The 27,898-nt window shown below is 47.4% G+C and overlaps 1 protein-coding gene across 2 annotated transcripts in view; it reads right to left on the reverse strand.

The window, feature by feature from the left end:
- LOC147630361 (uncharacterized) overlaps window positions 1–27,898 on the reverse strand; it is a 56,861-nt gene that overhangs the window by 23,289 nt on the left and 5,674 nt on the right. The window lies entirely within an intron of this gene.

Below are 27,898 nucleotides of genomic sequence, written 5' to 3' on the forward strand. Positions count from 1 at the left end.
TAACTCTTCTTACCATTAATGTAGAGCTTATGGCGGCGAAACTCTTCAAACACTATGGCCAAATGCTCCTTATGCTGTTCTTCATCTTTAGAGAACACAGTGATGTCATTAAAGAAAGTACCTGTGAACTTTTTGTGTGCTCTGAAGATACGATCCATCATACGATTAAATGTGGTAGGAGCATTGGTAAGTCCGAACGGGACCACCAAGAACTCATAAAGCCCAAACTGCGTACGAAAGGCAATTTTGTGAATATCATGAGGGGCCACCCGTATCTGATGATATCTACTCTTAAGATCGATGTGGCTAAAGCATGCTGCACCCTCCAACCTATCCAAAATATCATCGATACATGGTATCGGAAACCTGTTCTTTATCGTCACCTTGTTAAGGGCACAATAATCCACACACATCCTGTACGTCCCGTCTTTCTTTTGCACCAGCAACACAGGTGAGCAATAAGGAGATGAACTAGGATGTATCAACCCTTTCTCAAGCAAGTCATTAACCTGCGACATAATTTCTTCTTGCTGACTTGCACTCACCCTGTAAGGAGGTTTATTCGGGGACGTACTCCCAAGTATCACATCAATACGATGATCCTTGAAACGCTCAGGTGGCAACTCTCCTAGTAATGCATCCCTAAAACAATCACCGTAACCACGCAAAAAGTCTATGCGCTCTCAGGTTAGATGATCTACATTTACATTCTCATGTTCAGATTGTTCTCGTACAAAAACCAAGTAAGAACAAGCTGACTTCTTCATTATTTTGGAAACCTGAACATGACTTACAATAGGTATGGTACTACCTGGAGTACCAACTTCTATAACAAGCTCTCTACCTCTATGAACAAAGCTGCTTTTCTTGGACTTATAATCCTTCTTGGGCTCCATATGAGCATGCCAAGGCATCCCTAACAAAACATCACATCCTGTGAGAGGAGCAACCAAGAAACTCTCATGATCAAGATATCCCTGTATATTAATTCGGTGTTTGCCAATGATCGGCGTTACATCAACTCCTTTACCCTCAAAGGCGGCATCTGCATTCATTTGAGTCCCAAAATCTAATACATCCAAGCCTATGGCAGCAGCCATCTGTACCAAAATGAAATTAACTGTAGATGCATCATCAAACAAAAAGAGTGCGGGCTGATCCCTCAACTGTCCCCATGCTTTACATATTGTTCTATGATCTGGGGGTTGCCCCGTGTTACCCTGCACATCGGGCACAACATTCACATGAGACTTTTCTGCATTAGAATCTGCATTCTTTGGGTTTTGCGGGCATTTAGGATATATGTGATCCTTACTACCGCAACCAAAACATTTCCCATCACATACATAATCAAGCCTCTGCTGTTTTGACAGCCCAAAATCATTGCATTTACCCCCCGGCTTCTTAGTTGAGTTTCCCTTTGTATCTGATCGGCTTCTTAGTTGAGTTTCCCTTTGTATCTGAGGCATCTTTCTGCTCACTTTTAGAGGGCTGTCCACCCTTTTTCTGGTCATAACCAGCCCGTCTCTTGCCCTTAAATGAATCTGAATTTGACTTGTTTTTAACCCACTTCATATGCAAATTTTCAGCTATGAGTGCCGAGTTTATCAACTACTGAAGAGTCTGATTTGGGCACACCTGTAAGCTCTCTTGAATGATGGGGTGTAAACCTGATTCAAACTTCTGTTTCTTCTCCCCATTAGAAAGAGACATAAAGGGAGTAACTGTCAGCAGTACCTTCCAGTACTTAGCTATATATGTCTGCACTATCTCCCCTTCATCCTGCTTCAACCAATCCCACTCTTTGCGTACATTCTTGGCAAAGTTTGGAGGCAAGAATTGAGCATAAAACTGAATTTTAAAGTCATCCCATGTGCGGGCAGCACTTGCATCCAAAAGCTTGGCCATCCACCAATCACTAGCTGTCTCTTTGAGATGCATACCCACATGCCTGAATTTAGACTTCTCAGAGAGAAATCTTCATTGCAAAAAGCAATTTCAAACTGTCTCACAAAAGCAAGTGCCTTTGTAGTATCCATCTTGCCATAGAAGTTCTCAAACTTCACATCTTTGTCTCCTGACTTGAACTCTCCGCTTTTCTTTTTAGAACGAGACTTGTCTCTAGTCCCATGTCTAGGCTTAGGAGACTCATGCCTGGGTCTCTTCCCACGTACTCGAGACACGATCTTGGAGTGGTGAGAATCTTCACTTGAAGAACGCTCTCGGCGTGAAGATGCATAACGGTGACGAGGATCTACATCTCCTGATGTACTGGAATCTGCATGTGCTTCCACGCGGGGAGTCCTTTTTGTACCTGCATCACCCAATACATCCTTTTTGCCTTTCAAATAAGATATGGCAGCTCTCTAGGATCTTCATATCTCATCTCTGCTGCTATGGCCTCAAAGGCTGCATCGTCACCTGAACCCTTCTTTTTCTTTCCATTCAAAACCCTTTGCACATGAGGGTCATTCTTGAGAGACCGCAATTCAGCTGTCTCCTCACGATAGCGTCTAACTTGACACTTGAGAGCCTCTAGCTCTGAAAGTACATCGGCCTGGTCAAAATATGCGGATTTAGCAGACCGCTGTGCATCTGAATGCTTGCCAGACCCTGCTTGCATGCTCATGTTTCACAATCTGTATGCTCAGCAAAAAGCTTTCCATTTGCCCAAAAATCATCTTTCTCAAGCAAAGAAAGAAACCAATGCTCTGATACCACTGTCACAAATGGGCACGTGTATACGGAACCAATTCACTACCAAAACAGCATACATACATCAACCATTCCTGGCATATACATGATTACCATCATTGTGCCAAGTGTGAGATTTTCCGACCGAAAGGTTGAGGAGGATATATCAATGGACTTCGTCACTACTCTCCCTCCCAGTGTAGATAGTTGTAACACTCAATGTTTTTTTTTTTCCCGAGAAAAGATCCTTTCATTAGTTATAAAAAACGCCCGTAGGGCTACAAAAGATCCTCTTCTGCTCACAAGAAAAACAGAGCAGAGAACAAAGCAAGGCAGCCAGGGAGACTCTCCCTAGGTGCTGAAAAGTACAAGTATCAGTACAAAGAACTGAGGGGCTATATCATACAATAGGAGGGGGGAAAAGCCAAACAGGTGGCCTGTAGTGCCAACGGGGGGACCCCGCGTGTAGGGTATAGAAGGGGCCGCTGCACCAGGTGGTGTGAAAGGCCTGGCGCCGCAAGATCGCCTCATCCGGGTCGCCCCAGATGCGGTCATACTGTCCTCGCAAGGTGTGGATCAAGTTTCAACTCCTGCCAAATCCCCCGAACAGTCTCTGCTGGTGGCTCCAGTCTCCCCTCAAAGGCCCTGAAACACCGGGCCCTCCAGGTGAACCAGATGGTGAGGCTGCTGAGGAGCTCCCATCGTAGATCCCTCTCCTGTGTCCAGCTGGCGGACGAGAAATCCGGTGAAGGAACAATGCGAGGCTAGCCCCTAATGAATCTGATGGCCTGGCTGTCCTGCTCTGTCTCATAGCCCATAGCAGGTCCTGACGAAGTCGACCAAGCAGCGGCACCCCAAGTATACATACCCTCTGGAGAGAGGGGGGCCAGAATACGCAGCATCCGCAGCCAAATCTACTGCGCCTCAGGGCAGTCCCATAGGCAATGTCTCTGTGTCTCCATAGGGTGGCCGCATCGGACGCAGGCCGCCGGAAGACCGCTGTAGACAAGCCAGGTGCCAACTGTTGAGCCCCTGTAGGCGACCAGCCACTGGAAAGTCGAGATCTTGCGGGCCTGTCGACTAGCCCAAAGCCGGGCCCAAAAATCCTCCAAGAACTCCTGTGAGAGTCCCTGTAGCCGCCAGTGCCCCGCTGCAGCTGGAGAGACCATCCTCCTCGCCGTCAAAATATGCCGCCCCAACCGAACAGTATACTGAAAAAAGGTGATCTCTGTGGCCTCAAGGGATGCATAAGGATCATGCCACTCGTACTCACCAGGGTCCCACTAGAGCCGGGCCAAGGGGCGTGCTGCATATGCCCATATGCGCCAATCCGGGAGCACATCTGCAGGGTCTAGGTCAATATGCCACTTCCGAGAAGCGGCGGCCACTACCCGTATCCTCTGAAAGGTGCACTCTGCAACCAAAGCCGACTCCACCTCCACTCTTTGAAGTCTGCCCTCATCCTGAATCTCATAGTAGAGGCATCTGCCATCCTTAGTGCAAGCTCTGACAGCAATCAGGATCTCCAACTGTGTAAAGGCTCCCATCCACCGTGGGGCCACTAGCTCGATAGGCGTGAACCACTCCTCTGTGAGTGCCTCCTGAATGTCATCCCTCATAATCAACCCCCGTCTGAAGTGACTCGGCCTCTCCACCTGGATCTCCTCTGGGAGACTGCAGAAGGCCTGCCAGTCTCCAAAGCTACGTGCTGGGCCTGCCGCCAAAGGTCCCCAGGCTAGACGAGGCCGAGAACCCAGCATATGACCCTGCTCTGTGCGAACCGCTGGGCTCCATATGAGCGGCTATCTGGCCCACTCCTCAACACAAGAAGGAGGTCTCTGAGAGAGCCCCGGTCTCAGCAGTTCCCAAGCTCTGAGGATGCTCAAGGCAAATCTGTCCTCCCATCCTCTACTGAGGCCTGTCCTCCTCATCTCTATGAAGATCCATCGAATCTCTGGTGCCCAAGTGCCCCCTGTTGGGGGAGCCCGAGCCTGCAACCGCTGCAAAAGCTGCTCTTTCCAAGGCTCAGCGCGCGCCTGGAAGCGGCCCCCGAACAATAAGCTTCCTCAATAAGGCTCTACTCTGATCGACTGGATCTATCATACCCAAGCCTCCCTGGGCCAGCGGAAGTGTAATAACTACCCATGCAACCTTTGCCCGGGCTGGCTGACCGTCCCGCCCAGACCAAAGAAAGTTCCTGATCAGCCTCTGTACCTGGCTGATGCAAGAGCTCGAGAAGATCCAGCAAGACGTAATGTACCACATGGTCGCTAAAAGCACCTGATTTGCCACCACCACCCTCCCAGCCAAGGATAGCCGAGCTATACTCCAATACAAAAGCTTCTTCCGAATGCTCAGAAGAAGCGGGGCAATCTGCTGCTCGAGTGACAAATCTAGTCCAATCTGGCATCCCAAATATCGCACTGCTGTGCCAGGAGGAATCCATCTAAAACCGGGGTCCGGGCTCCATGCCCGAGTGGGAGCGCTACTGATCCAAAAGGCCACTGTCTTGCGCCAATTGATCAATGCTCCCGAAGCTGCACTAAAAACGTGGAGCGACTACTCTGCCCGAAGAAGATTGGCCTCCTGGCCATGCTTATTTGCTCCCGAAGCTGCACTAAAAACCTGGAGCGACTGTTCTTCCCGAAGAAGATTGGCCTCCTGGCCATGCAAAAATAAGCCCGTGTCGTCAGCAAACTCAGCATCGAGCAGGTCCTCCCCCCGGACTGGGAGCTGGAGTCCTCTCAAACCAACCTCCTCTGCCGTCAAATACATGCTCATAGCCTCATCAAAGAAGAGAAAAAGAAACGGGGCGAGAGGACACCCCTGACGGACTGATCTGGTCAGCTCAAAACTCGGCCCCCGTCCTCCTACAATCAACACCTGGCTACGAGTTGTGGAATACAGAGCCGCCACCCCTCTAATCCAACCTGGCTCAAAGCCCAGGCGAAGCATAGTGCCCTCTAAGAAACCCCAATCGACTCTATCGTATGCCTTCTCAAAATCGAGAAGCATCACGACCAAGTCCTCACCAAGAAATCTAGCTCGAGCCGTCGCCTCCCAGAAGGTGAAAATGTTGTCAAGGATACTACGCTCCTTGACGAATCCTGTCTGGGTAGCATGAATCAACTCCCCCAGGAAGGGCTGGATCCTCAAACTCAAGGCCTTTGCTAAGACCTTGTAGACAGTATTGAGGATCGTAATAGGTCTCCAATGCCGAATATCATCTGATACTCCCTCCCCCTTGGGGATAAGAAAGATCAAGCCCTCTGAAAAGCTCTGTGGCATCACCCCAGTATCCAAAACATACTAAAAGCCCCTGCCGAGGCCTGGCCCCAAAAGGTCCCAATAGCGCATAAAAAAGGCAGGTGTCAGTCCGTCCTCCCCTGGGCAACTATGACGCGGCAGGACCCTCAAGGCCTCAGCAAGCTCAACCTCTGAAAGAGGCTCACCCAAAACTGTACGCATACGATCTGTGACCTTCCTCTGCACATGGGTCCACACAGTCTGTCTGCAAGCATCCCGAGCCTCAGTGGCTGGCTCCGCTGAAAGCAGGTCTCTATAGAACCCAGTGGGCAATGGCTCTGATCTCCCCGGGCTCAGTAGCTACCGATCCGTCCGGCCTCCCAAGCTGACGGACTCCTGCTCGAGCATGGCGGGGTCCAGTAATCTCAAAAAACTCCCCAGTCACTCTATCACCAAGCTGCGTCCACTGAGAGGCCTGGCGACGATATTAAAACTCATGTCTCTGCTCCTCTGCCTCTCTAACCTCCTGGCGTGCCTGGAATGACATACTGTGCTCTACCAAGCACAATGATCCCTCGATCCACAATGGCCTGCCGCCATACATCTGCAATGACCATGCATACTCCCTGTCCACCCAAAGGACCAAACCCTGCAGACCAAAAGGTGTCCCATCTATCAGGCATCACCAAACCATATCTCCGGATCCTGCTCTCACCCAAGTGGTGCTCTTGCATCATCAAAATATCAATGCTGCCACCAACCAGGCATCTCTGAAGCTCCTGCCCCAAGCAACCACGATAGCGTATATAATGTGCTCCGCCAAGGCCCTGTACATTCCATGAGATGATCCTCATGGATGACCTGCTCAGGTGGATGTTGTCTCAGCCGTACGGCGGGCCTTCGCAAGCGGCTTGGATGGAGAGTAGTCTCCATCCGAGCGGCTACGAATCTGCCCACCCGGTGTGCTGCAAGAATCACGGATCAGGCGCCAGTGGCTGTGTCCCATGGCGACAGCAACCTCGTGTATACATACATATCCAGGGTCGCGTGCTAAGTCTGCCACTATGCGAACGACCAAATGACGAATCCCTGAGGCATCCACATTCCCGGGATCCAAGAAAAAATGAGCCAACTCCCATAGTCGGCCTATCACATCTGTCACCTCCAAATCGATCACATGGTGAGAAAACTCAACTGCCTGAGTCTTCAAAGTGCTAAGAGCAAGCTCCAGAGTCCACTCTCGATCGCATGGGCCACAGAGAGGGAACGAGAAGGCCACCGCTGAATCAAGTGCCTCCTCCCCGCGGGCCGGAGGTATCACTACATGAACTCTAATGGGTGCTGGCTCATGGGGGCCCTCTGCTCCAAAAAGCCATGTGAAGGAGTAATCAAAAGCCTTCGAGCGCTGTCTAGTGTCGAGGCGACTCAGCCGACTGCGGATAGATGATATCCGTGAAGCCCGAATCGGCATGGTAAGTCTCCTCTGCGGTGCTCAAGCAAGGTCGGTGCTCAGAGCCCTCCGGACTGCAGGTGAACGCCAAGGGACTGCCAGGGCCTCCCGGGGAGCTGAGGCGGGCCTGGGGGGGGAGGAGGGGGAGGCGATGGGGGGTGGAGAAGGAGCCGCTGCCAAAACCGGAGCGCGGACGAGAGCAAGCGAAGGTGGAAGCGAGGCGGTAGGGGGGGACGAGGGTGGGGACGAGGGTGGGGGGGGTGAAGGAGGGGGTGCTGGCATCGTAACGCGCGAAAGCTCTGGGTAGTCTTCTTTCAGCCCTAAACACTCTTGGAAACCTTCTGATGCAAAAACGCACCATCTGATGCAAAAACGCAGGTAGAGAGAGAGTAGAGAGAGAGAGTGAGAAGTGCTGGAAATTCAGTATATACTATGGTACAAAAAGGTACATGTCTTTGCAGCCATGGGCTGCCTTCATAAAAAGGTTGCTAACCCTAAATTCTGTCCCCTATGGGACCTCTAGTGATCCAATCCCCTAGTGGGAGAGAATGCTTACAATGAGGAGCACCTTTGGCCTTTTATACCTGCTCTTGGACTTTTTAGGACTGCTGGGAAACTGGCCGACTGCTGGTCGGCCAGTCATAAATGAGTTAAATACCATTTATATCAGCCGACTGGTCCTTTTTGGTGCTGCCCGACTGCTGGTCATTGTCATTGATGCGCCTGCTGCCCACCATTCCTGCTGACGTTAGCCGACAGCCAACATCCCTTTTCCTTGCAGCCGACAGCCCTAGTCTGGGTTCATGTGCTTCAGCCGACTGCTTCCCTCCATGATCCCACTTGTCCTGCTCCATGCTCACTTCAGATGCTACTCCTGAAGCTCCTATAATCTGGCTCTACTGGTTCATAGTCTTTTTCTGCTTGCCTCTTCTGGATCTAGCCCTGGAAATGTCCATGGCATCTGTGATGCACATGACATCCCCCTCTGCTAAACTTGATGACGGGAATCCAACCTGCTCTTGGATGACTGTCATCATCCCAATCCTGTTCCGAAGTCCCTCTGTCATCATCCATCCCTGGCAAACCTTTTTCTCTGAAAATCCGATCTGTTCTCCAAACCACTCTGTCTCTGATGAAGATCTATGCATCTGGTCTTCCTCTAGTCCACAATCCATTCCTGCCCTGGCTCTGAACACCGTCTTGGTCTTCATTCCTGGAACTGAGTCTGGCACTCTCACATCACCCTTGGAGGATCAACCTCCCTTGGGACCGTTACCTGAGAACCTATCTGGCTCACGGAACTGCCATCCCCATCTGGCACTGTGGAACACCACCAACAAACCTCCTGGGAGTTCTTCCCGATCTGTGTTCTTGCCTTGGGCTTTGAATCCGTGTACTTTCCTGTACCTTGGACCTGTACACCATCATATGGGATTGAATCAGCGTTTAGCCTGGCTGAGCCTGATGCTCTGATACCAATGTAACGCGCGGAAGCTCTGGGTAGTCTTCTTTCAGCCCTAAACACTCTTGGAAACCTTCTGATGCAAAAACGCACCATCTGATGCAAAAACGCAGGTAGAGAGAGAGTAGAGAGAGAGAGAGTGAGAAGTGCTGGAAATTCAGTATATACTATGGTACAAAAAGGTACATGTCTTTGCAGCCATGGGCTGCCTTCATAAAAAGGTTGCTAACCCTAAATTCTGTCCCCTATGGGACCTCTAGTGATCCAATCCCCTAGTGGGAGAGAATGCTTACAATGAGGAGCACCTTTGGCCTTTTATACCTGCTCTTGGACTTTTTAGGACTGCTGGGAAACTGGCCGACTGCTGGTCGGCCAGTCACAAATGAGTTAAATACCATTTATATCAGCCGACTGGTCCTTTTTGGTGCTGCCCGACTGCTGGTCATTGTCATTGATGCGCCTGCTGCCCACCATTCCTGCTGACGTTAGCCGACAGCCAACATCCCCTTTTCCTTGCAGCCGACAGCCCTAGTCTGGGTTCATGTGCTTCAGCCGACTGCTTCCCTCCAGGATCCCACTTGTCCTGCTCCATGCTCACTTCAGATGCTACTCCTGAAGCTCCTATAATCTGGCTCTACTGGTTCATAGTCTTTTTCTGCTTGCCTCTTCTGGATCTAGCCCTGGAAATGTCCATGGCATCTGTGATGCACATGACACATCTCCTGGTCCTCAGTCGTCGCAGGGGTCTCCTCCTGGGGGGGAGCAAAGCTGTTCCTCACGGGAACCTAGTGATGCTGAGACTGTGGCTGCTGCTGCATCGGTCTCTGGGCGTGCTGCTGTGGCTGTCTCCCTCAACGGCGCCCCTGTCCAAGCTGCCACTCCGAGGTCTCTGTGGCCTGAGCAGGTGTCCCGGAGGCTGCCTGCCGAGCCGCATCTGTGGGCGGGCCATCAGGGGCCTGCTGCTGCGGTGAAGGTCGGGGTCTCCTGCGAGAGCAGGCCTTGGCCAGATGGCCGACCTGCCTGCAAATAAAGCACTGGTTCGGGAGCCCCGAGGACTCCACTCTCTGATCAATCCATCCCCCCCCTATCCTAGGTAGCTGAATGACCTTTGGAAGGGAGATGTCAGACACCAAAACTCTGACCGAAGGTAGCCCAGCTGCTCTAGCCACCACTGAAGCTACTGTGGGGCCAGTCTCTACCACCAAACCCACCAATGCTCCTAGCCTAGAAAGGAGCGGAAGGTACTCCCGGCGGAGTCCGGGGAAGCAAACTGTAACATGGAAAAGGCGCTCTCCCTGCTCGGCCGCTGCTGGGTCAAAGCCATGCTGCCAAGGTCTGAAGAAAGCCCGAGTACCCCTGATGCATAGTTGTCACGGTACGAAAATACGATACCGTACGGGAATATTCGGTACGATATGAAATTTTGGGATACGGTACGATAAAATACGGTTTTTATTTTTTACGCTTACAAGCTATGGAGCTTCAAGCTTGAATGTGAGGGAAGGTTGGGAGGGGAGGAGTCTACAGTGCTTGAGAAACCAGTACATGGATATGTGTCTCTCCCGGTTGGATCTTCCGATTGTCTCCAAAAAAGAACCTGGATGGGTAATGCAATACCAAAGGTCTCCCAGTGTAGCGTTTATGACTAAGGGACCGTCCTTGCACAAATATGAGGAGTGCATCTAGGGTGATAAGTTTAGGGACTCCTCTCTAGATCAAAATGGCCATGTCCAAATGTTCTCCCTTGTGCATAACTTGAGAATCTAATTGTCTAGCCTACCTATACCAGGGATCCCCAAGTGATGTAGCAAGATTCTCTCATTCTACCAATCAAGTGTACACTACCAATCTACCTCGCCAGATTTTTTAGGTCTCTCCACAACCCCATATGGAATACTGAGTGGACACGAAAGTTACGAAGTATTGCGAGCATTTGGGATCTTCGTAAAGCAGGGTTTCTATTTTTTTTAGCATTTGGAAATTTTTTTCAAGGAAAAAAGTTTTTGGGGGGGGGGGGGGGGAACCTAACTCGTACCGTACGATATCGTACGAATTCGTACGGTATCGTACCGTACGACTCGTACGTACGAATAGGTTCGTACGCGTACGAGACGGCCCAGTAGCTGAACGTCCAGGACCTTGCCCACATCTGCAAGAAGGCAGGCCTGGAGAAGATCCCGGATCTCCCCTCTGCTGGGGCGAGTGCCGACTATACGGCAGATGGTGGAATGTGCCTGGAGGCGTTCCACCTCTGCGGCGAGGCTCGCTTCCTCTTCTGGCGAAAGAGAAAGCTTGATGGGGGTGTCCTCAGGGGCGGGCGAGGGGGTTGCGGGGGGAGACCCTCTGAGGCGGGGCGGGAGGAGCCTCCATCAGTGTCTGAAGCTATGTCGAAGGCGGAGCGAATGCGGAGAGTCCTGCGAGAACCGAGATGCACACAAAGGACGGAGGGGAAAGGCGGAAGGCAAAAAGGAAGAAAACCCCAGGGGGGACGGAAAAATCAGAAAAGGAAAGGGGGGGGGGGGGGGGTAAGGCGGCGAAGACAAAAAACCCCTAGGGGGGAGGCGGCGGAAGCAGCACGAGAAAGGGGACGGGGGGGAAGAAAAGGCGACGGCGGCTAAAGGGGGGGGCGGGGCGCTGAAGAAAGACGGGAGGGCGCGAAGGAGAGGAGCAGGGGACGGCAGCGCTACAGTGCTGGGGCGTGCAGAACAGCCAGGCGGGGGAGGGGGGGCAAACGCAAGGGCAGGCGGGGGGGGGGGGGGGGGAGCGAGAGCTTCAGCGAGCCCCCTGAAGCCACTTTCCTATCCTGGTAGGCCATGTTGTAACACTCAATGTTTGAGCATTGTTGATTGTTTTAGCAAGTTTGTTATGCATTTACCCTGCAAGGCCAATGTAAGTGTTGTAGATGTGGCACGGCTTTTCATTGAGCATGGTATCTGATATGTGGTTTGCCTCGTATTATTGTTTGTGACAGGGATGCTAAATTTACTTCACATTTTTAGCGTGCCTTGTTTGACTCATTTGGTACTAAGCTTCAATTTTTGAGTGCTTAATGACTTCTATTCTTCTTCCATTGGCAAGACCCCTTACGAGGAGGCTTTCAAGCATTCTCTATTGTTAAGATCATTTTTGCAAATACCCGAGGTGTCACCTATTCGGACATACTAGAGTCGGAGTCAGTCAATAAAAGGCTGGCCAAACAAAGCTTAAGAGGTGTATGCCCGCCAAGCTAACAAACACCATTGAGACATGTCATTCAAAAAAGGTGGTTGAATATATCTTCGGATAATGAAACACACGTTAAAAGCATTGTCCAAAGTTATCTTTTCGTAGTTTCCATCCCTTTCTCTCACCTTTGTATTTCTGTGGTGCCAATCACAAGCCCATCTATTGGTCATTGGACTCCAGGTTCTTGCCAAAGATTGGAGGTTTGCAGCAGTATTGCTGCATGGCACATCTGGAGAGCTCGATGCAATGAATCCATCGAAGGTACCCTCACTCCGCCAGTGGGGTCCATTAGGAGCATCTGGCTCGATATCATTCCTATTCTCCGTGGCCAATGGGGGAAGCTTCAAGGTGGTTCAGACCGCATGAGGAAGCGCCAAGAGGCCTTCCGTGAGGATCTGGCGTCACAGTCCCTTTCTCATTGACAGTGGTGGTGAGCCCACTTGGCACTATAGACCACCTGTGTGGTTGTTTCTCTGAGATAGCCATCTCCTCCTAGAGTGGCTAGCTGGAGGAAAAGAGCATCCTCCCTCCCTTTTATGTTTCTTGACTCTCGCTTCACATCCTGTTTATGCTTTTTAACTAAAGCCACTGTGCTCATGAAAAGGAAAATTTTGTGCTAGCCCCATGCTCTTTCCACAAAAAGCTAGTCATACCTATGTTTAGCTACAAAACGCACATAGCTTTTCAAAAAAAAAAAACTTTCTTTGTTAAAGTAGATGATGGACGCTTTTCAGCTTCGATTAGCCATCTACAAGTGCTTTTAGATATGTGCACAATTCTTAGCCTCTTTCTACTCTCCTGAACCCGCCACCTCCTCTTCTATGTCTCAACCCTATACGACTGCCACGTGGCAAGCCGTACAGGCTGGTTGTGCATGGACATGCTATAGAGTTTGGTGTTGCTATTTGCAACGCTACGGTTCATCAGTCGGCGTGTTCACTTAGTAGCTATGAGACAACTTGGTGTTGCTATTTGTTGCGTTGCAATTCATCAGTCAATGGCAGTTATGTGTTCGCTTAGAAGCGATGAGACAACTTCCAACATTCCTGGGATTCGTTGTCTTTCTTAGTTAGTGAAGCATTATTTGGATTTAACTGTTCCTTTCACAAACCTTCTCAGAGGACGGGGATAAAAGTCCAATAGTTCTAGAGGTTTGATGAGGCATTTTGTACTCTCAAGCTCAAGTCGAAGGATGCACCTATTTTGGCCTTAACCGGATCCTAGCCAACCATTTGTGGTTGAGACTAATGTCAATGATTACGGGATTGGGACTGCCTAATTCTAGGGGTCCAATCTGTGGCATTTGAAAGCAAGAGCTCCAGATCCAGGACATGCTCCACCGCCATCGAGCTACCTTTCCACATGACATAGCTGAGGGAGACCTTTCGGCCATACTCATTAGCCCCATGCTTGATATTTTGGAGAGTGGTATACCATCTACTCGGAGCTGATGTTGCTCTCATGTTTCTATGTTCTTAGTATTCCATGATAAGTTTCCATGGACAGTTTTGTATCACCCCAGTGAGATAGCTATGTTTATGTTTTCTTTCTGTTTTATTTTCCATTCCATGATAAGATATGCCATGGACATTATTGTATCACTTTGGTCTCATAGGCCCATTGTGTCATGTGCACACACATGTACATGCTTCTCACAGAGGCTAACCCTAAGGAGGCAACAAGATAAAGAAGAGAAGATCAGAACAGAACCAGATTTTCTTTTGTGGAGTATCTTGTGGAGGGACACAAGGAATATTCTTGTTGGCTGCATCATTATGTGAATTATTTGTCCAGGGGCTGGCCGACCAGCAGTTGGCCAGTCCATGGGATATTCTCCACCCTATAAAAGGCAAGTTTGCTCATTGTTTTAGTTATTCACTCCCTCTTGGGTGTGGGTCTAGACATAGGACTAGGGTTAGGGTGTTCTACCTTTTCCGGAAGGCAACCCATGGCTGCAAGGGATTATGTACCTTTTTGTACCATATGAAATACTAAATTTCCAGCTCTCTCTCTCTCTCTCTCTCTCTCTCTCTCTCTCTCTCTCTCTTCTGTCTGCATTTTTGCATCAGCATGTTCTAGATGGTGTTTAGGGCTGAAAGAAGACTCTCATAGCTTCCGCATGTAACACATTGGGTCTTTAGTAGACGCTTAATATGTCTTTCTTTCTATTATAGGCAGCTTTGCCAGAGCTTATATGACACTTACATGACACAATGCTCTTCACGAGACAACACTTCATCAGGAAGTGTTGACTAAGGGAGTGCTTTTTTCTTTTTTCTTTTTTCCTGAGTGGTAGATCTTTCTAGTAGTTTATTTTCCCTACGCCCATAGGACCATCATGGGTGCCCACCGGAAGGCGAGTCCCACCCGAAAGAGACTTTTCTATGCACGTGGTGTCACGTGCATCCCGCACTTGGATGCCACGTGGACATATTTGTACAACAAGTGCAAGTCTTAGATGGTAACTCGACCTTTGAGAGCCCTTGTCCGTGACAAGTCAACTAAGAATCTACTATAGAGGATCATGGTGTGTGCATGTTCCACGCATGAAGTCAGAGCATGCCCCGCACGTCTTTGTAACCCTCTAGATTGATGTAGAGGTGTAACGCGCATTTATAAGGCTTCCAGCCGAATGCATGGGCAACGGTCTAGGTCTAGAGATAGGCTTTGAAGAGTCAGGTCTAGAGATAGACTTTGAAGAGTCTTTCTCATGGACAATCATGTAGGGCTTGTCCAAGAGCCACCAAAGAGCCCATGGCTATGGGCGCTAGACGTAGGCCAGCCCTATGCGATAGGTTATGCCTATGGAAGCCCATGGAACCCTATCGGCCAATAGCAAGAGCTGCCCAGCAGCACACATGTGAAGCGATAGCATTAAAATGATGTTTTTCCTAACCGACAGCTCTCGAGAAAACCGACCATCATATGAAGTGCCTATATAAACGATGTTCAATCTTTTGCATCAACCATCTCATATTCCTTGCAAGAGCCAAGGTTCAAGGGCTGAGACAGCCAAGGAGCAGTTCAAAGGAAGGTCGAAAGTGGAGAAGAAACATCATCCTATGGTATCCTCGAGTGAGAGCTCGGAGTCCCCCCCCCCCGCCCCCCGCGCGCCCACGGTCAAATCCCCACTGGATCTCCTCGTGATCGTTCCTGGTACGAGACTTGAAACCTGCAAACAAACAAACAAACATGGGGGTGCAAGCCTGTCTCACCTCCCAACCATGACAGTCGTGGGCAAGCCCACAGTCTTGGCTGTCCCCATCGAGCCACGAGCTAAGCTAGCTAGGTTGACGTACAGACCAATCTCCTCCTCACGACATCCCATACCGCCACGAAGCTGTCCTTGTGGGCCTCGAGATTGCTGCCGGCCTCGGGTGCGTAAAGCAGGTGCACGTCTACACTAGATCCAGGCTTCAAGACCATAGAGCTCTCACAAACTCGCTAGACTCTCTATATCACTAATGACTAACCTTGGCCACCCTTTTATAGGCTCTTGGCCGGTCATCGAGTGTCCACACTTGGGCGCCCGCCCGTCCATATTTGGGTGCCCACCCGTTAGTCTATCCCTAACTCAGCTCGCAAATCAGCCTGCCTAGCTCCAAGCTTCCCCAAACCTCGAAGCTAGTCTTGCGTGCGTGTAGCACACGGTAGATACACACTGTGCACATGACATACTCCCCTTCCTCTAAGAGCTCACTCCTGAGCTCACTAAAAAGCCAGGGTAATCTCTCTGAAGAGTAGTTAATGTCTCCCATGTAGCGTCCTCCTCAACACAATCCTTCCACTTGATCTTGTATTCCATGATAAGCGTATTATGCAATCTTCTTTCACGAAATCCAAGAATCTTTTCAGGTTCGTGCGGAACAAATGTCATGTCCTCGACATCTATAATTTCTTGAGAAGTAACTAACTGATCTGTTCCACCCAGTACTTCCTTAAGTCTACTGACATGAAATACAGGATGAACTTTCACATGAGAAGGCAAATCCAATTCATATGCAACTGAACCAATCCGTCATGTAATATGAAATGGTCCACAGTATCTAGGGGATAATTTCGGAGATCGACCTGTCCGTAATGTCTCGGAATCTTTCGAAACTCGCAAATACACCATCATTCCTTCAGAGAACTCTTTGGGTGAATGATGTCTATTAGAATAAAATCTGTCTCAGTCTTGAGCACTTCTAATAGATTCTTTCGCAACTTGTAACATTTCTTGCATATCTTGCAAAAAATTACGTGCTGCATCATGTTGAAGTCCTGAGAATCCTACTGTAATAGGTGATCTAGGTTGAAAACCATACATAAGCATGAAAGGACTAAAACATGTACTCGTATGCTTAGTACTGTTATATGCAAATTCTAACATAGGAAGATAATCCTCCCATGAACTCTGTCTTCTGGATACATATGCTCGAAGCATATCCTCCAAAATCTGATTCACTCTTTCAGTTTGGCCATCAGATTGAGGATGATCAGAGGAACTCAAATTCAAAGTTGTTTCCAACTTCTCAAAAACAAGTTTCCAAAAATCACTCGTAAACTTAGAGTCCCTATCACTGACTATGTCCTCCGGTAACCCGTACAGTCTAAACAATTGCTCGATAAACTACCGTGCTAATTGCATAGCTGTAATAGTCTTCCGGGTCGGTAAAAATCTAGCCATTTTTGTCAAGCGATCTACCACAACCCAAATAGAATCGTGGCCTTGATGTGTTCTTAGCAATCCGGTAATAAAATCAATGGAAAAACTTTCCCATTTATTACCTGGGATTTGCAAAGGATGCAACAACCCAGCCTGTCTAAAGCGTTCAGCTTTATTTACTTGACAAATTTGACACTTGAGAACATAATCTTCTACATACCCTTTCATCTTTGGCCAATAAAAAGTCTGTTTCACTAACGATGGTGTCCTGTGTACCCCAGGGTGTCCAGCAGAAGGGGCGTCATGACACTCCTTAAGAATCTTGGACCTAATGTCCGGGATCTGTGGTACACAAATTTTGTCATTACGGAATAGTAAACCATTCCGAATCATCCACTGGCCTCCTGCAGCCTGAATGGTAGACTGCTCAGTCATTGAGTCTTGGTCAATCAATGAGCTCCGGTCCTGGATCTTCTGCCAAAATGGACCAAAATAACTATCAGTCCTGCAAAACCCTCTCAATGACTGAAATAAGTCAGTAGAAATCTCGGTGAACGACAAAGTATTCACCTCTCGAATTCGACTAAGCACATCTGCAACACTATTCATGGACCCTTTCCGATAACGGATCTCAAAATCAAAATCTTGCATTAACTCAGCCCAACGAGCTTTCCTTCCTCTCAATCATCCGCATCACACACATACTTGATTGACTGATGATCAGTCAATACCACAAACTTGGAGCCATATAAATAATGTCTCCAAATCTTGAGAGCATAAAGCTCCTTCTCAAGGATTGGCCAACGAGATTGAGTGTCGTCTAGCTTTTTACTTTCAAAAGCAACCGGTCTACCATCTTGAAATAGAGCAGCCCTGATAGCATAGTTACTGGCATCAGTTTCAAGAACATAAGGCCGACTAGGATCGGGTAATGCTAAGATAGGTGCTTCCTTGACTAAGTCTGAAAGCCATATCCAAATCGTTATTCCAAGTGATAGGCTGATTTGACTTACGTCCACGATCTTTCAATAAGTCGATCATCGGTAGTGTGAGCTGAGAGTACTCCCGCATAGATTTCCGAAGAAAAACAACAAAACCGAGAAAAGAACAAATTTGTTTCACTGTTCGCGGTATAGGCCAGTCCAGAACCTTCTGAACTCGGTCATAGTCAATGCTCAATCCATCTCTAGTGATCTTGTGTCCCAAGTAAATGATGTCTGTCATAAAAAACTCACATTTACTTAACTTAGCATATAGTCGATTCTGTCTTAAAATAGATAAGACAATCGTGAGGTGTGTAACATGATTCTCAAGAGTACGACTATATATCAAAATGTCATCCAGGAACACCACCACAAATTTTCCCAAATGTTCACGAAATAGATCGTTCATCATTTGCTAGAAAGTGACTGGAGCATTGGTTAACCCAAAAGGTAATACGAGAAACTCGTAATGGCCATACCTAGTCCGAAAGGCGGTTCTTTCGACATGCCTTTCATGAATACGTATCTGGTGATAGCCAGTACGTAAATCTATCTTCGTGAAATATTTCGCTCTTGCTAACTGATCAATCAGGTCATCTGATCTAGGGAGAGGATAACGGTTCTGAATGGTCAGCTTGTTCAATCTCTTGTAATCTATACACATTCTCCAGGTGTTATCCTTCTTTCTCGTAAGTAACACAGGTGCACCCCAAGGTGATTTACTTGGACGGATCTCGCCCATCCTCAAATAATCTTGGAGTTGTTTAGCCAACTCATCTTCCTTAGCTTGGCTCATCCTGTAAGGTGGAATACTGACAGGATGAGCACCAGGGATCAAGTCAATATGATGATCTACAGCCCGTTCAAGTGGTAAACCCGATGGCAATTCCTTAGGAAATACATCTTGAAACGAATTAAGTATCTTCTGTAATTCTTTGCTTTCAAACACACTTAATTCATTTACATCCATGGAAGGAATGAGAAAGGAAGAAAGTGAAATCAATACACAATGGAAAGCGGTATACAAAGAAGAATCCATTATATTTCCAAAATCAATTGTATTTACAAGAGGTCCTTGAGAGGGATGAATACAATCACCTAAAATACTATACTGGATGTCCCTATGCTGAAAGGAAAAAATATGACTAGACCAATCTATCTGGACTTGAAGAGTCTAAACCACTCAATCCCTAATAACAAGTCTACATTTTCTAGGTGCATAACATAGCATTCTAGAGTATCTTTGTAGTCCTGAATCTAGATTGGAAGCATCTCCACCTTTCGATCCCATACTTGCCTTCCCGCAGGTAGGCGTACCTCATAGGTATGATCGCTGGGTGTCGTATCAAGACTCAATTTCTGCACAAGTTTGTAGTTAACAAAGTTGTGTGAGCTGCCAGGGTCTAGAAGAATGTGAATCTTATGGCCATTCACTTCTCCATAAACGCGGAGAAGATCATGCAAGCCAAATACTTTAGAGTTGAACAGACAATCAGAACAAGCGAGAAAGTACAGTAATTGACGTACCTGTCAAAGACAACTGGTTAGCTGCCTTTGGCTTGGGTCCTGCGTTGGTCTTTGCACCCTTTTGCTTTGGGCACTCATTACGCATGTGACCTTTTTCTTTGCAGATAAGGGCCTTCCTTCTTGAGCTTTAAAGCCCTAAGGAGTCGTTTCTTCTTCGCTGGTGTCGAACTTGAATTCTTCGAAGGTTGGTCCGAAGATTTTCCTTCAATCGTGTTAGCCATAGGTACAGAGAACTTTCTTTTATGCTTGTTTCCCTGCTCGGTAACGGGTTTCGACTTGGAGCTGAATGAATGGCCTCGTCCAATGTTTTGCATTTGTTATTTTTAACCTGTAAACGGTATGAGTCTGGTAAACCAGCTACGAAGAACCCCAAAAGAGTAGTGGGATCCATCTTTGTAGCTTTCATCTGCAAGTCCCTAAACTTCTGGAGGTAGACCTCATAAGTGAGGTGCTGCGAGGTCATGGTCAAAGCTGAAAACCGGGTAACAACATCATAATCATCCTCTTTCTTGAGGAATTCTTTCTTGAAGATGTCTTCGAATTGTGTCCAAGTCATTGGCTTAGGGTTGAGTTCCTTCCACCAAAGCAAAGCTTTGCCTGAGAGGAAACCTGCTGCTAACTGGATCTTTTTTCCATCATCATATGGATGAAACTGAAAGTGAACTTGCCACTTATGTAGCCAAGTGTCCACGATCTCCTTGGTACGCTGCTTTTGCTCGCCCCCGAACGGTTCCAGAGTAATGTTGGGGCCTAAAGCAGAGGCCAAGGTATCCATACCCGAAAGAGTAGAGAGGGTAGTGGTCAAGAGAGCGATGGAGTTCTGCAAAGCTTGCATCTGGGCTGCTATTTGTGCCTGACGTTCCGACGAAGAAGCTTCGAGAGCTACTTTGAACTCTTGGAAATCTGATTTTGACACATAATCGTCAAAAAAGATCGGCATCGGTATCTTCCGTAGCCGGCAAGCCTTCGCGTTCGACAAGGGGCTCCAACTCCGATTCTTGGGTCGACATCGTGAAGAGGACAAGTGGAGAGAAAATTCGATCTTTGCACAATAAAAGTGCAAGGGAACTTGAGAGCTACTTGAGCTTTTGCTTTTCTTTTCTTTTTTTTCCAATATATATATATATATATATATATATATATATATATATATATTATGTTTTCTTTATTAAAAAAAACACCTTTAATCGTTGGATGGGCTTTTAAACTTTTAAAAAAATTTAAACTAAAAAAAACGAAAGCAAAAGCTCAAATCGGCGAGTGCTTTCCTTGTTTTTTTTTTCTCTTCCCTCTTGGATTAACGTTGTCAGCCTGCCTGCTGGCGTCACACGTGCTGCTGCTTTCGCCAATTTTTGGAGAGCATTATTTGAAAACTTCGGAACTAAGTTGCAGTTGTCTAGTGCATTCCATCCGCAGACAGACTGGCAAACAGAAATTTATAACCACTTGGTCTTTGATGTTCTCAAGTCATATTATCATGACCAACAGTCCAAATAGGAACATTATCTTCCATTGGTCCGAGCTATCTTGAACAACACTCATTCATCCAGTGTCGGACGGACTCCATATGAAGCAGCCTTTGGCCGTCGTTTCTCTCCTCTTTTGACGAGATTGGTGTCTCTATCTCTAGAGGCTAATAAAACCACGGAAGCATTTTCCGAGATCATTGAGTCAGTCAAGGACCGCTTGACCAAAGCACGGGAAGCATATAGCAGACAAGCGAATAAGTCTAGATGAGATGTCAACTTCAAGGAAGGGGATTGGGTCTATCTGCGTATCATGAAACAAAGATTGAAACAAGTAGGCAAACGTTGTCCCAAGCTTTCATTCCGTAGTTTTGGACCTTTCCCAATAGTTAAGAAGTTAAGTGATGTCTCCATGAAGTTAAAATTGCCTACCAGTTGGACAATGCATGATGTTTTCCATGTTTCTTGGATAAAACCATATATTGGACCAGAAGTTTTTGATGTTTCAGATGAATAGCAGCTAGACGTGGTAGACGAAGCAGAAGTCATCGAGCCCAAGTAGATCCTTCTTCATCGTTGGAAGCATGGTCGGTCGACGGATACATCAGTTCTATACGAAGTTCCGAGACCCACGAAGCCGTATGGCTAGACGAGGAGTTCTTTCAAGAGTACCCCCAATTGTTGGCGGACTACTTCGAAGCCATGAACCTGCCACCAAGCTAAGTAGGAGGGAATGTCAAATGCACTCTGCACTGTAGTGCATGGTGACAAACTGGCTCATCATCATCAATGCAACATTGTACAGTATTAGTTCCATTCAGGATTATATTTGTCGTACACCGTGACCCCATTGTAATCCTCAGTCTAGGATAAGTCAGGCACGAGCTACGTAGGTCATTCTCAGCCATAGCAAGTCAATCACTCAGTCTAAGTCCCTTAACCCACTTAAAGAGACGCATTCATGCATATACAGTCAGTAGAAACCTTAGGGTTTGAATCAAAAAGCATCCTGCACATTGCACATCATTCATGCATAGCATCTAGACCATTGCAAGAAACCCAGATATCGAGTATTTATCAGGATATTTACTAGGATTTTTCTGGTATTTTTCTTATCATTTCCAGCATTTCTACATCATTATTAAGCATGTAGCATTTATTATGCAGTCGGCCAGCATCTAGTGCCAACCGACTAGCAACAGAGATAGTATAAATAGGAAGGCTTGATTCATTCACTCATTCATCTCATAATTCAGCAATCAGCATTCAGGCGCATCAGTCTTCAGCCCTACATTCACCTCAGCCCTCTGCGTTTTGGAGAAGCGTGTCATCCTACAACTACAGGAGCATCAATGCTTGTGCATTCAGCCCTCCATCAGCAAACGCAGCAGTTCTCAGCATTCAGCCATCAGTAAACCTTGCGTTTTCTGCATCCATACAGTTTTCAGCATTCGGGCCTTCAGTGGGTAATTCGGGACCCCATACGGTGTACAGTTCTCATCTCTCTCTTTCATATCTCTCTAAAGTTTGAAGTATTAAAGTGGATTGCTAAACTCACGAAACTCAGGATACAGAAGATGGTGTGAGCATTTGTGTGCAAGGATCCTCCAATACAAATACTTCAGCTGCATGTTACGTAGATACCATGCTAGGGCTTCATTCTGGACTCAGACCGGTGACAGAGTTACTGGAGACTTCTTTGAGATAGCCGGCCCACACTGGAGGAGAGACGATATTAGCAAGCTACGTGGCTAGGATGGAGCTATTGTTTCTGATCCCCCGCATGTGAGAGCCATCGCCACGGATTTCTTCCGATCTCTTCTCACTGGTGCCCCATTATCCCCCTAGGTGATGGATGCGCGTGAGAGAGTCTAGAGGCACACGTGGGAGGTGGTTCCCCCCTCCCTTCGATCTTTTTTATTGACCCCTTTCACTTCAGAGGAGCTGGCGGAGGCGGTGAAGGCATTACCCAGGGGCAAATGCCCGAGGGCGGATGGGCTTCTTGTTTCTTTCTTTCTTCGCCATTCGGACCTCCGAGGAAGATCACTCTTTTCCTTTGGCTGACGACACACAAGAGTCTGGTGGTTGGTACTTGGTTGGCAATCGGAGGTCAGTCAACAGCTTGCCCGAGGTGCGGCCACCCCCAGGAGTCTCAACGACATTTCCTTTGGAATTGCCCGAAGGCTCAATAGATTTGGCAACGGATTCTCCGCGTCTTCGCTATGGACAGGGCATCGACCCGGATCATCACTTGGGGTATTGTCGCTTGGGCCACCGAGGCTAGAGTGGTCAGGACTTACGAGGAGGATGGGGGAGGACTTGCCCTTCAGGTCTCCCACCATTGTATTGCAGTAGTACCAGTCACAGTCCCACCGGCAGGTGTCTCGTGGCCAGGCTCATGCCAGCCATGGGAGATTTGCAGTAGCATAACCGCATGGCACATCTAGCGTGCTAGATGTAGCGAGGCCATCGAGAGCACCCACACTCCGCCGGCTGAGACCATCAAGAGCATATGGCTCGACATCATTCACACCCTCCGCGGTCAGTGGGGGTAGCTGCAGGGAGATTCTGACCGCATGCGGAAGCAGTGGGAAGCCTTCTTGAGACTTTGGAGGCCTGGCCCTTTCCTCACAGATAGAGGTGGTGACCCCATTTGGCATTACAGACCACCTGTATGGTTGTTTCCCTCCCCTCCCCCTGTATAAGATAGCCTTCTCCTCACAAAGCGGCCAGCCGGAGGAGAAGCATCTCTTTCCCTTTGATCATTTGTCTCCCGCCCTTATATGAGGTAAGGCTGTATTTAGCCCGTCGTGGTTGTACTTAGCCCTTTGTGGCTATTTTTCTTTAACTAGTTGAAGGATCTTTTTCCCGGAAAAAAAAAGACTTATTCTCCAACACTCCCCCTCAAGCGTTATCCTAGTACACACTTCCTTTGGATAAATCTATGCCCATGACATAGTTTCACTAGAAGTTGTGCTTGGTTCTGTCCTTGGAGTAGAGTACAACAATAGTCAAGCCACATTCTGTGTAGTAGACCTTTAAAAGGTCCATGTGTCTTCATGCTTTGCAAAGTTTGCATCTTCTTTGTAGGCTTTCTTCTTCTTCTTATGTGACATTGGCCTCTGCTTTCTTGTGAAAGCAATTGTTGCAAGGCTTCTTAGCATAACAATCCTTCTCAGATGATTGTTCCTTCCACATATGGAACACAAAGTTGTCCCCCTTCGCTTTGTTCTTTGTCTTCCTTTCTTCTTTCTTGAAGGAGGTTGTGACCTCTTTCAAGGTAAGATTTGGCAGGTTCTTCAATGTGGTGATGAGGTTCCCGCCGTAAAGCTCTTCAAGCATGGACTTTCTAAGTCCAGGCAAGGTCACATCATCTGCAACTTGTACCTTTAGACCTCATTAAGGACTTCATCCTATTCACATGAGCATCAAATCTCTCATGTGACTGCATTAAAAGACCATATCTGTAAAGAAACTTTGGAGTTCTTTGCTTGAGCCCCAAAAAGCTTGGCCAACTTTTCATAGTTTTCTTTGGAGGTTGGGAGATCTACAACATGGTGTATGAAATTATCAGAGAAAATTATCAAAGAGGCCAAAGACTCTTTGATCCCTAAGCTTCCATGCTTTCTCAATTGCATCTTTAGTCTCAGGTATCTTATCTTCTCCTTCAATGAACGGCCAAAGGCCCTCCCTCATGAGACTAAATTTTAGTTTAGTCTATCAAGTATATAAATTTTCCCCATTGAATTTGTCAATGAACGTGTGGGTAGCCATGATATGCAATGAATCTCAGAAGGTCTCAACAAAGGAGAGTTTCGAATGCCACTGTCTAATCCTTTACAGAAAATGCCCCTAAAAATTTAGGGTTTTCATAAATTAGGGTTTTTTGAAATTAGGGTTTTCAAAAATTAGGGAGAGTTTTGAGAAATGATGATGTAACATGCTATAGAAACACTTAAATGCTTTATTTGTACCCTCAATTTTGAAAAATGATGGAGTAATTACGATTAGTTACTCTAATTAAGCAAGATTTTGCATAAAATTAAAAAAGCCCAAATTGATTTACTTTCCTGTGTAATGGTAGCTTTTTGAGTTGTTGCTTGCTAGAGATGATTTTCTTCTAGAAGCAGTTTTATTTCAGCTAGCAGGTTTTGTTCATTTTTATCATGGAGGCTCCTCTTTTTTTTTAGTAAGCTTCTTTTCTTCTGGCACATGTTGGTGTGTGTTCTGACAAAGGCGTCAAGCAACTGTAGACGTAGACTTGATGTGGACTGTAGACTCGATGGCGACTGTTGAGGAAAATGCGGATTAAAGGGGAGGCTCATGACGAATAGGCCTACGCATAAGTGACGATGGCAAGGTGCCTATGGTAGGCAGCATGCAGAGCATACAACTGGTACAGAGAGATGCGCACAAGATCTGGAGTGAAGCACGCTCAAAGTAGTGATGGCAGGCTGTTGCACAGGAGCTCAAGAGCTCAGTGCAGTGCGAACAGCACAGAGGCGGCTCACAGTCGGGGTAGCATGGCTGGGCGAGCTGGATGCTAAGAGTGGCTGCAACAGCAAGTGGTAGGTGACAAAACTCTGATACCATGTTGAAAATTGGGTGGGAGGCCAAGTCCTAGGAGGTCACCCATCCCAATTGTGTTCACGCCAATGCGCTAACTTGGAGATTTGCACAAATTGGTCAAGCCATCCAGACCTCAAAACTAATGGAGTGGAAATCTCCTAGTGCTACGCACCACTCCTTATGAAGTTTCGAGACCAAGGAATTGCAGTTTGGCTTGACAAGAACTTCTTTGAAGATTATCTAGCATTATTGACAGAGTATTTGGAGACTATGAAGTTTCCATCAAGTTACGCAAAAGAGGACGTCAAGTGCATCCCGCACTTGGATGCCACGTGGACATATCTGCACAGCCAAGTGCAAGTCATAGAGTGGTAATTGGCCCTTTGTGAGCCCTTGTCCAAGACAAGTCAACCAAGGATCCAGTGTAGAGGGCCATGGTCAAGTGTGCATGTCCCACACATGAAGTCAGTGCACATCCCACACGTTTGTGTACCCCTCTGGAATGATGTAGAAGTGTACCGGGCATTTATTAGGCTTCCAACCGGATGCACGGGCACTAGTCTAGGTCAAGAAATAGGCTTTGAAGAGTCTTGTCCAAGAGCCACCAAAGAGCCCATGCCTCTAGGAGCTAGACAGGCCAGATAGGTTAGGCCTATGGAGTCCCATGGAACCCTGTTGTGGCCAACAGCAAGGGCTACCAACAGCACATGTGTGAAGCGATAGCATTAAAATGTTGTTTTTCCTAGTTGTGAGCAGGCTGACAGCTTTGGAGAAAATATGAAGCTATGAAGTGCCTATATAAGCAATGTTCAGTCTTTTGCATCAAGGGTCATCTTCACGCTTCAGGCTGAAAGACATCTCAGCCAAGTTAAGGTCTCCAAGTCAGTTCAGTCCTGGTTATCTACAACCAGCAGTCGATCATTCTACTCGTTCAATAAAGCAAATACACCATACATGGTGGGGGCCCTTCAGAGGGTATTTGGGACCCAACACTCTATATTTTCTCTCCTCTCTGCACTCTTATTCTCATGTCATTGTGATATACATCGTCAAGAACAAAGGGCTGAAAGTTATTTATCAAAGTATAATCCTCATTTGTAAGCCTTTGCATGTTACCCATGGGGTGCCATGGGGGGGAGTGTTGGAAGGTTGGCGATTTCGAGCGTGTGATCTATGGCTAGAAGGTGCCTTGGATTATCCCATAAGTGGAAGCATGGGAACAGTGTTGCATAGAAACGCGTTTCATACACTTATGAAACGTACGAAACGTTTCTAAACGTTTCGTACAGTATGAAACGCGTTTCTTAAAACATGCAGTTTTTAAAAACCTCAAAAAACGTTTCTTTCCTGGATTCGTACGGCGCATATTATCACGCTTCCCAGTGGCCGCCGCATGCGAGTTCGCTGATTTGCGTGCATCCATCTTGTCCTTCCATCGCATCTGTCGACCCCCAGCTCCTTGGTGTCCTTGGGCCTTGTGGAGGTCTTCCAAAAGGGTAAAGTCCTGTTTTGCTCTAAGTTGGTTTTCTCTGCACAACTCACAAAACAGCACACTTTTTTCTCTTCCTTCAATATTTATGGCATATCTTCGACGGTGTCGCACTTGCAGGGCCAACAATCTGCATTTATCCTCATCTTGTAGGATGCCTCGAACAGGTGATTCTCTTTGGAACAATGTCACCTTCGAGTCTAGATATGGTGGCTCAGGCTCCGGAAAGTGGAAATGCAACTTTTGTGCTGATAAGCACCATGGCAGTCTCACCAGGTTGAAGGCACATTTCTCACAAACAAAGGGTTTCGGCATTGGGCCATGTAAGCATGTGCCACAAGAAATCTATGATAGCCTCAAGGCTTGGAAGGCCATGCAGCTAGGTATCCCCCTTGAGGATATCCCCAATCTGGGAGAGCCTGAAGCACGTCAAAGTGTCTCCAAGAGGACTCGCAGTATCAGAGAGGAAGATACCAGTGGTGATGTTGCAGGTGGTGTTGCAGGTGGTTCTAGCTCGGCACCTCGAGCCAAAAGAACTAGTCTTCCAGTGTTCAAGAAAGGACATGTACAGGCAGGGATCACCCACGTGATTTGTGATATCATCATATCTTACATGTATTCTGTTTTTATTGAAATGAATTCAATGTGGTCTCTTAAAAGTTCTGTCAATATTTTTTTCTTTTGTATATTTCAAGTAAAAAATATACATGTTTTTTCTGTTTTGTATGAAACGTTTTTTTACCCGTTTCTTACCTTTTATGAAACGTTTCAAAACGTATGAAACCCGTTTCATACCTGCCGTTTCTGAAACGCCTGGCAACTATGCATGGGAAGTAGAAGAGCCATATATAGGCTAGAGTGGCACCTTGTCATAGTCATCTCCTCCGGCCGGTGTTTTGGGAGGCAGCTCACCAGGAGATGGGAGCCAGGTGGAGGGATGCTGCAGTGCCCGTTGGGGGTGTTCGTGGAGCTCGATGGTGATGCGTCTCCTACGTTTTGGTCCTAGGCGACCCCCTCGCGCCTCGATGGCTTGCGGAGCTCGAATCGAGGGAGGGTGTTGGAAGGTTGGCGATTTCGAGCATGCTATGGCTAGAAGATGCCTTGGATTATCCCATAAGTGGAAGCATGGGAAGTTGAAG

Source organism: Cibotium barometz, chromosome 16 (genome assembly GCF_041138505.1).
Source record: "Cibotium barometz isolate CiBa-2024 chromosome 16, ASM4113850v1, whole genome shotgun sequence".
Taxonomy (NCBI): domain Eukaryota; kingdom Viridiplantae; phylum Streptophyta; class Polypodiopsida; order Cyatheales; family Cibotiaceae; genus Cibotium; species Cibotium barometz.